This window comes from Rhinatrema bivittatum, chromosome 1 (genome assembly GCF_901001135.1).
Source record: "Rhinatrema bivittatum chromosome 1, aRhiBiv1.1, whole genome shotgun sequence".
NCBI lineage: Eukaryota > Metazoa > Chordata > Amphibia > Gymnophiona > Rhinatrematidae > Rhinatrema > Rhinatrema bivittatum.
Genome location: NC_042615.1, coordinates 320,807,983 through 320,817,161, shown reverse-complemented (window position 1 = coordinate 320,817,161; position 9,179 = coordinate 320,807,983).

Here is a 9,179-nt window from a genome sequence, read left to right as displayed (position 1 = left end):
ATAGTGCCATGAGTGGCACTCCTTTCTCATAGCACAGAGAAGTCTTTCAACCTTATCACTACAAATGTTCTATGTAAGACTCATTTGTTTAGTCATCCTACTGTTATATGTAAACCGAAGTGATTAGTAACATTGTTACCAGAACCTCGGTATATAAAAATGTTAAATAAAAATAAATAAATAAATAAATAAATAAAAATAAATGGTAAAAGATCAAAAAGATAGCAAAGAGTCACAGGAGCTTCAAGGAGCTCCTCACAATCTCAAAGTCAGTCAGGTAGAAGAAACCCTGAAAGTGAGTATCCAATCCACCCCACCCAGACAGGCAAGAAAGACCAGGTAAGACCCCTACTTACATGCAGAGTACGGTATACACAGATAGAAGTAGAAGATGGGAGCTGAATGTCTGATTCCACATAGCAAAGCACACTAGCATTCATTGTAATATACATCAGCACTGTAGAAATATAATACAATATCAGAAAATCACAATAACCTGGCAAGCATAAAATGGCATTGATTGTCTAGTCATCTACAAGAAAGACTTATTAGGGCACCAACTAAAAATGTTATTTATAAGTCACTATTGGCAACTCTCAATATAATTTGCAAATATTTATCATTCCCTAAAAGGGCACCCATAAATCAAAACATAAAATCAAGAACCTTGAGACTTTTTGGTGTCAGGTTTTATCTTCCTGTATTTTTGCAACAAAGACGGCAAATATTTAGTGTTGCTAGTAATAAACCAGAGTAACACGTCGAACCCAGGCCAGGGAAAGGACAAAGTCCTAGTAACCAGCACAAACTTTTACCCTGTCACACCTTTAAATTGTAGAGGTTGGGTTTTTGTTTTGTTTTGTTTTTTTTAATTCTCGTTTCTTTCTAGGCATGTAAGTGATACCTGGATTGTAAACTAAGCTGCTGGAAAAAGCCAGAAAACAGCATCTCCTGCTAGACAAAGCAGTATAAAAAAATCGGGAGGGAGGGCTGGCAGCCAAAAGTTATCACCAATCAATTATTTATTGGTTAAACAATGGGAGAGCATGCACAAGCAGCAAAGCTGCACCAGCAAAAAGGATTACGTTGTAACAAAATAAAGATGTGAAAAAAAAAGTTTGGATGCTATTCCTAATAATTAGAGACTGCTAAAATGAAAAAAAAAAGGAACAGCTGAATTATTCATCTGGTTTCATTTTGTTAATTGCAGGAAAGTTTGATGGGGGAGTTACATGATGTAATGTTTACAAAGCAAAATGCAGCAGAAGTAATTTTAGGCTTAGGGTATCAGTCCTGGGTGCATAAGGCAAGCAATCCCATGAGATATTGCTTAAGAAGAATATGGTATAGCAGCCTGCAAAAAATAGATTATTCTAAGAGCTATGTGAGTTCACAGCTGCTTCTGGATTCCATCATGGAAAGCTGGTAGGCAATCAGAGGAAGGTTGCACTCAGTGGTTCACTGAGCTTCTTGCAACCTAGTGAACTATGTAACTGTTTAACCAAGCTTCCTTTACACTGGCTTCACAGTTTCAGATTGTATTACCTATCATATAAGACAGATCAGTCACAAGCTATGTAACGTGACAATCAGGGATGTTACACTGGGTTCAGCTGATCCCTCAACCATGTTTGTTGGAAAGCTGACAGACGTGATGAACTCCTAGGCAGTGAGAGTTCAAATTCTGTTTCTCCCTCCAACAGGTCTTTGGCAAGTTACTTCATCTTCCATGGTCTTGAGTACAAACTTAACTGGTCAGTTTTTAAAACAAACAAAGTTACACTAGAGCACACTTACACACGTATGTTTTAAAATGCACCAACCACGCCTAAGTATGCTCCTAATTTTAAGAAGTTACTAGAGTGTAGCTAGTGCATGTGGGTCTTCAACAAGACCATGTCGGCTTTTACGCAGTATGTCAGAAAATTTTAAAAAATACACGAGGGATAACCCAGTTTTTCCAATTAATCCACTAGTTTGACCAATTCATATCAAAGTCTTCCAGACCCTCTGGATCTTCATCTTGCATGCCTCCCCCCCCCCCCCCCCCCCCCAATTGACCCAGATGCCTCACCCTGTCCTATAAGCCCTAAAACTTGGGGTCTACGGACTTATTCCTCATGTAGAGCAGCAGTAAAGTTACATAGATAACAAGCCGATGAGCGTCAAGGTCTCCGTTTTTAAAATTCAGAGTTATGTGCATAAGTCTTGGCCCCGGCCTGGAATGCCCATGTCCCACCCCTTTTCAATCCCCTTATTCGTCATGCACACACGGGTACACATGCGCATATTTTACAGCTTTTTAAAATCTATGTTGCTCACACATACCCACATATGCATATATGTAGACCTTTTTGTGCAAGCAATGCTTTTAAAATTGACCTCTTAGCTTATGAACTGTGTGTAACAGGGAAATATCTATGATACCTGAATTATAACTCATCTTGAGCTTTGCTTGAGAAAGGAAATAAATCTAATTCATGACAATGACTGGACAGCCCTACACATACTCTATAACAATAATCCCCAAACTTATTAAGGTAAGGGCCACATAGGACATTTCAAATCATCAAGAAGGCCAGGGGATGGGACTTCTAGCTCTTTGGATGATTTGAAATGCTAGAAAAAGAATGGGACAGGATTCTGGGGCTGTGGCAGATACAGTGCCAGTAATATTTCTAGATTTCTTGGAAGTTGGCAACCCTGCCAAAACCCCGTAAACCCTGCTTCCTGTCTTCCCCTTCTCCTGCATCTGCCCCCTGATGTAGAGGGGACATTTGTGTGGTGGTGTATGATGTATCCCTTCCCTCAACATTCTTATTCACCCCACCCTCTCATCCCCCCTTCCCTCTCTCACCCCTTGTCATTCACTCACTCTCCTCTCCTCCATGGTTTTCCATATCTCACCTCTCTTATGCATACCCTACCTTACTTTCCTCTTAATTCCCTCTCTTTCATTCACACACCCTTCCCACACCCTTGCCCTCCATTCACTCTCCCCTTTCAAGAAGACCTTTCCCCCTTTTTTCTTTCCAATCATTTCCCTAGATGTATGCAAGGATATTTGCCAGAGCCAGTCTCCCAGGTGGTAAAATTGCATGCCATACAATTTCAGATCAGGGAAAGCTTAGCCTCCCATGTCTACCGGTTTCATGAAAACATTCAGTGCTATTCTTGCTATTTTCCCCACCCATAAGAATTACCTGACAAGGCCCCCAAGTAAAGTTAAATCACTTTTCAGTAGATATATAGTTAACAATTGAAAGACATACCATCACTTGGAGAAAATTATAATAAGAAATAAATGTATCTTCCCCGTCAATGAAATGTGGAATTGAAACCATTTAAGCAGGAATTTTTTAGTAGAAGAAAATAATTGAAAAATATTTCTTTTCTGCAATGTTTTTTTTGCATAGGCTTGGCGGTACGCGTAAGTCCCGGGGCTTGCAAAAAGGGGCGGTCAGGGGCGTGGCCAGGGGGCGCAGTTAGGGATCGTGGGCGTGTCCTGGGGCGTGTGGGTGGTCCAGGGGCGTGGCCGAGTGCCCCGACACAGGCCCCCCCCCTGCCCTACCTTTAGGGCAGGGGGGGCCCTATCTAGACCCCCCCTGCCCTAAAGGTAGGGGGGGGTCTAGATAGGGCCGGGGGGTGGGTTAGGTAGGGGAAGGGAAGGGAAGGTGTGGGGGGGTAGAAAGGTGTGGGGGGGTAGAAAGAAAGTTCCCTCAAAGGCCGCTCCGATTTCGGGAACGGGTATTTTATAAGATACGCGCGGCTATGCGTGTATCTTATAAAATCCAGCGTACTTTTGTTCGCACCTGATGCGCGAACAAAAGTACGCGTGTGCGCTCTCTTTTAACATGTACCCCTGAGTGTAAGATAATTTTCTATGATTTGTTTTAAATGTGTGACTTGCTAACTTCATGGAGAGCCCCCTAGTCCTTGTATTATCTGAAAGAGTAAATAACCAATTCACATTTACCTGTTCTAGTCCTCTCATGATTTTATAGATCTCTGTCATATTCCCCTCAGCCGTTTCTTCTCCAAGCTGAACAGCCCTAACCTTTTTAGCCTTTCCTCATAGGGGAGCCATTCCATCCTTTTTATTATTTTGGTCTCCCTTCTCTGTACCTTTTCTAGTTCAACTATACCTTTTTTGAGATAATGCAATCAGAATTGCACACAATACTCAAAGTGTAGTCTCACCATACAGTGATACAGAGGCATTATGACATTCTCTGTTTTATTTATCATTCCCTTCTAAATAATTCCTAACATTCTATTTACTTTTTTGATCACTGCAGCACACTGAGCCAATGATTTCAAAATATTATCCACTATGATGCCTAGATCTTTTTCATGGTGGTAACTCCTAATATGGAGCCTAACATCATGTAATTACAGCATGGGATAGTTTTCCCTATATGCATCTCCTTGCATTTGTCCACATTACATTTCATCTGCCATTTGTATGCCCAGTCTTCTAGTCTCACAAGGTCCTCCTGCAATTTATCGCAATCTGCTTGTGAAGACTACATCAATGAAATGTTTGCTGAGGCATTAAAGATTTATTTATTTATTTATTTATTTATTTATTTATTTATTTAACAGTTTTTATATACCGGCGTTCATCAAAGATATCACGTCAGTGTACATTGAACAGAAACATTATGCCGGAAGGCGTTTGACAAGAAACTCGTTGGGTAAAATGGGAATAACTATTAGTAAAACATTATATAAAATTTATAAGACAGGAAGAAAATTACAGAATAGAAACAGTGATAAATAATATTTTTTTAAGGTAATGGTACAACAAGATATATATATATATATATATATATATATATATATATATATATATAGGGCAATGTAATATATACGAGATGTGAAGAAATACAGGATACATTGAAGCTGGAGAGGAGTTTGATAGGGTTTGCATTTGAGTGAAGAAAATCTAGTGTGAGGGGGTACAATGGAAGTTAGGAGGGTGGGGAGTGGTATTAGGGGTAGGCCTGTGTGAATAGCCACGTTTTTAGTTTTTGTTTGAAAGTTTTTGAGTATATTTCTTGACGTATGTCAGTAGGCATTGCATTCCATAATGAAGGACCAGCTAGAGAGAGTGCTCGTGCTTTGGAGGATGCGAGGTTAGTGAGTTTAGGAGAGGGAGTGTGAATAGAGGCGCGGTATTGGTTTCTGGTCGATCTAGAGGAGGAGTGGAAGTGGAGAGAGTCCTTAAACCAGTTCATGTCAGGGTTGTATAGTGCTTTATGAATGATTGAGAGTGTCTTGTATTGTATGCGGAAAGCGATAGGTAGCCAGTGTAGTTCTTTTAAAACCTGTGTAATGTGTTCATTGCTGCGTGTGTTGGTGAGAATTTGGGCGGCAGTGTTTTGCAGAATTTGTAGTGGGTGGATGGCATTTTTGGGTAGACCTAAAAGGAGAGATGGAAAAATTAAGCAGAAGGGAAGCAGAAAATGGACCACATGATGAAAGCTGGATCTAGATTACCATAGCCACTAGATGCTATTCCCTGATTCCACTTTCCCTTGAGCTCAAGAATTCATATGCAGCTCTGGAAATGGAAAAGGAGAAACCATCCCAGGAAGATAAGGAACCAGAACTCATAAACTCAAAGCTTCAGGATCAGCAACCACTGCACCTAGAAAGCAAAAGTGGTGATCTGTGTCTCCTTTCTGAGTTCATGGAAACATCCATCTGCCAACCAGACATTATATCTGGTAGGTGTGCTGTTTGCCAGAAAGCAAATTCTGAGACATTACAGAGAGATTGCCAAACACCATCAAGCCAATTGATTAGATTGATAATACTGCAAGGTACTGCACAGAAATATCAAAACTGACATCATGGCCCTGGGTGAGAGGGTAGAGCATATAGGTGTACAAGTGGTATTATTCTCAAATCTCCTAGTCAAGGATAAAGGTCAGGCAGAGAAAACACATCTGGAGATGAATGCATTGCTTCATTGATTGTGTCAACAAGAACATTTGACTTCATGGGTTATGAGATGATAATCCAAAGACTGCTGAGTAGAGATGAGGTCCACTTGCTCAAGAAGGAAGGTTCTTCCAAAACAGACTGGCAAATCTACTGAGAAAGGTTTTAAACTTTAAATTAGGAATGCCTTCAGGTATGTAAAAACATTAAACACTAGTAGAGAAATGGGAAAAAGTGCAACATCTGGAAAGCTATGCACACTCATGCTCATAATATGTGAAATAAAGCCCCAGATTTAGAAGCAGTCATGGAAGAGGATGGCTTTGATACAGTCAGTCATGTAGATGTGGTACACAGAGAACATGACTGGGATACAGTTTTCAAAAATAATAATGAGCAAACTAGCCCTGCATATTTCATCAAACATCAAAGAAACAAGCACTAATCAAATACTTTGATGGGAAATAGAATCAGACTCAATCGTGCTCTCTCAGCTGTAATCTACTGGCTCTTGCCTGCAATGGGCTACAACAAGTATCATATGAATGAGCACCTTATTCACCTTTTCCCATTGCTTTAATACTAATTATCTTACCACTATGTGGACCAAGGTGAGGGATTCTGCTAGTGTGTAGTTCCTGTGTAAGCTTTGTTTTGTTTCCCCAGAAGGAAATCAGTTGTTTACTCTTTCAAAGAGTACAAAAATAGGGAACAGCAATGAAGTGACTAGGTGATACTTTTAAAACTAATAAGAGAAAGTATTTTTTTACTCAATGCATAATTACGCTCTAGAATTCATTGCCAGAGGATGTGGTGAAAGCTGTTAGTTTAGCTACACTTAAAAAAGATTTGGACAAGCTCCTGGAGGAAAAATCCATAAACCATTATTAAGGTGGAGTTGCAGAAATCCACTTCTTATCCCTGGGACAAGCAGCATGGAATCTCTCTACCCCTTGGGATCCTGCCAGGTACTTGTGACCTGGATTTTCCATTGTTGGAAACAGGATACTGGGCTTCATGGACCTTTGGTCTGACCTAATATGGAAAATATTATGTACAAATCTTATGTAGGTGTACTGGTGTTCTGGGCCTGGTGTAATATCTTTTGTGCTGCCTTTTTAAAGGTTGGGTTGTTGTTTGAGTTCTAGGAGGTAGTGCTGTTATGAAATGGCAGTTTGCTATATAGATTCTGAGTGCGTTTTTTTTGCAGATTTTTGTTTTGCTTCACAAAATGGCAGTAGAAGGTGTTTCTGGTGTTACTGAGGTGACAAAAGGATTTGAATATACTTTTTTTTGTATGGTGAGTTGTAAGGGTAAGTGTCCTAGGTCCGTTGGGGAAATTTCTGTAAATGAGGAGTGTGTTACAGAACTGGAGTGCAGGATTTATATTGAAATTCTCTCCCTTCCTGTATAAACTCAAGACTTCATGCTCATATCCATATAGAAGAATTGGATAAATGAGGCCATTAAATAATTTTAATGGTAGTTTTACTGGGAGGTTGAAACTGGCAGGATTTTTTAAATTGCATAGAAGGACCTTGGAACTTTTTCTTATTGTCTTTTAAATCCAATTTAAAGGGAAGGGGCCAGGCTGTAAGGTGGGCATGCTGGGTGGGGGGGGGGGGCAAGGCGGGGCTTGCAACCCCGTCTCCCCCCCCCCCCCCCCCCCCCGAATACTTCTGTTTAGAGATGCTACTACTTCTGGTTCAACTCTCTTACTGGACCACACTCTTGCAGAGCGATATCTTCCTTCTACTACACATCTCTCTTATGGGCCTTAAAGAAAACATATAAAGGAGGAATATTCTCCTCTGTCTCCCTCTAGATGTCGGGATCCTGGAGCCTTGTTTCTGCAGCTGCCAGGCCTGCTCCTGCTGCCCTGGCCAGTCCTCTTTCCCTGCGTCTCTCCTGGTTAAGTGCCTTGCTGTTTTGTTTCACCATTCTTGAGGTCCACATGGTCTTGCCACCCTGTTTCTCTCTTGGCTATATTGAGGTGTTTTGACCTGTGTTACTGTGTTGTTATGCTAAAAACCCCTGGCACCTTCTCTTGTTTAGAAACTGCAGGAAAAGTAGTAATCGGGGGACTAGTGAGGCATCACAGGATTGCAATCAGTCTTTGCTCAACAGGATACTGTAACTGTATTATGCATGTGTTCACTGTACCTCGCTCCAAACTTTGGAGAGTGTGGGCAATAAGTATTTTAAATAAATAAATAAGATCATGTTGTGGTGTACCCATGAGTCCTCTGTGATCCAGTTTTGGATCTTTTCCATGTTTGGAGGACTTATTCTGTCTGCCAAATGTTTATGACATTTGTTTAAGCATGTGAATATTTTGTCATGCAGCTCAGGTCCTATTGTGACCCTCTGTAAAATGCCTGGGGATTTCTTTTTGATTCAAGACTTCCAGGTTAGGAACAACTGCATGGGAGGATTACCCTAATGTTTCCATAAGAGCTTTCAAACATCCACAGTACAAATGTGATATATACTATGTGATGGAAAAGCAACTCATTGGTCTAATACTTATTAAATTACATGTCTTCCAAAACAAACAATGTATACCCTGCTGGAGTCAAGTCTCTATCACTTATGGGCAAAGATCTGTTTACTTAGGGACATACAAATGTTATAAATATTCCTAAATAAACTCAACTGCTGTTTTCAAATATCTTACGGGGAGTGGGGTTTGTGTGCATTTAATTTTCATTAAAAGGCAAGTCTAAGGTTATGTTTGAAGTCTGGGTTATAAACTTTTCAGTTTACCTTAGGGCTGTCAAGACAGATGTCGAATAAGTGCAGAATGAACAATACAGAAGATTATGATTCATGCCTCTATTAACTCAGAACAACCTATTAATAAATAATGTAGTTCAGAGGAATTAAGTTGGTAGCATTTCCCCTGTGGATGTTAACCTTATACCACAGGTACCTCATAATTGTATGTGATTTCACACCAGTGCAATAAGATGCATACGTTTTACAATGCTAAAAATATGTTACAACTCAAATTTGACACTAAATGTAAAATTCAACATGCAAACAAAACATCAGGGCTCAGGTCCAGGTGGACCGTCTGGGAACTCATCTGATATATAGATGAAGCTTGAGGAGACAGAACACCAGCAGGACACAGTAGAGAAAGAAGTCTGGGACATTGAAGAATCCCATGGTCGTCAACAATCCTTTTCCATTGGAAACAATTTAGTAGAACTAGGGGTCATGATTTG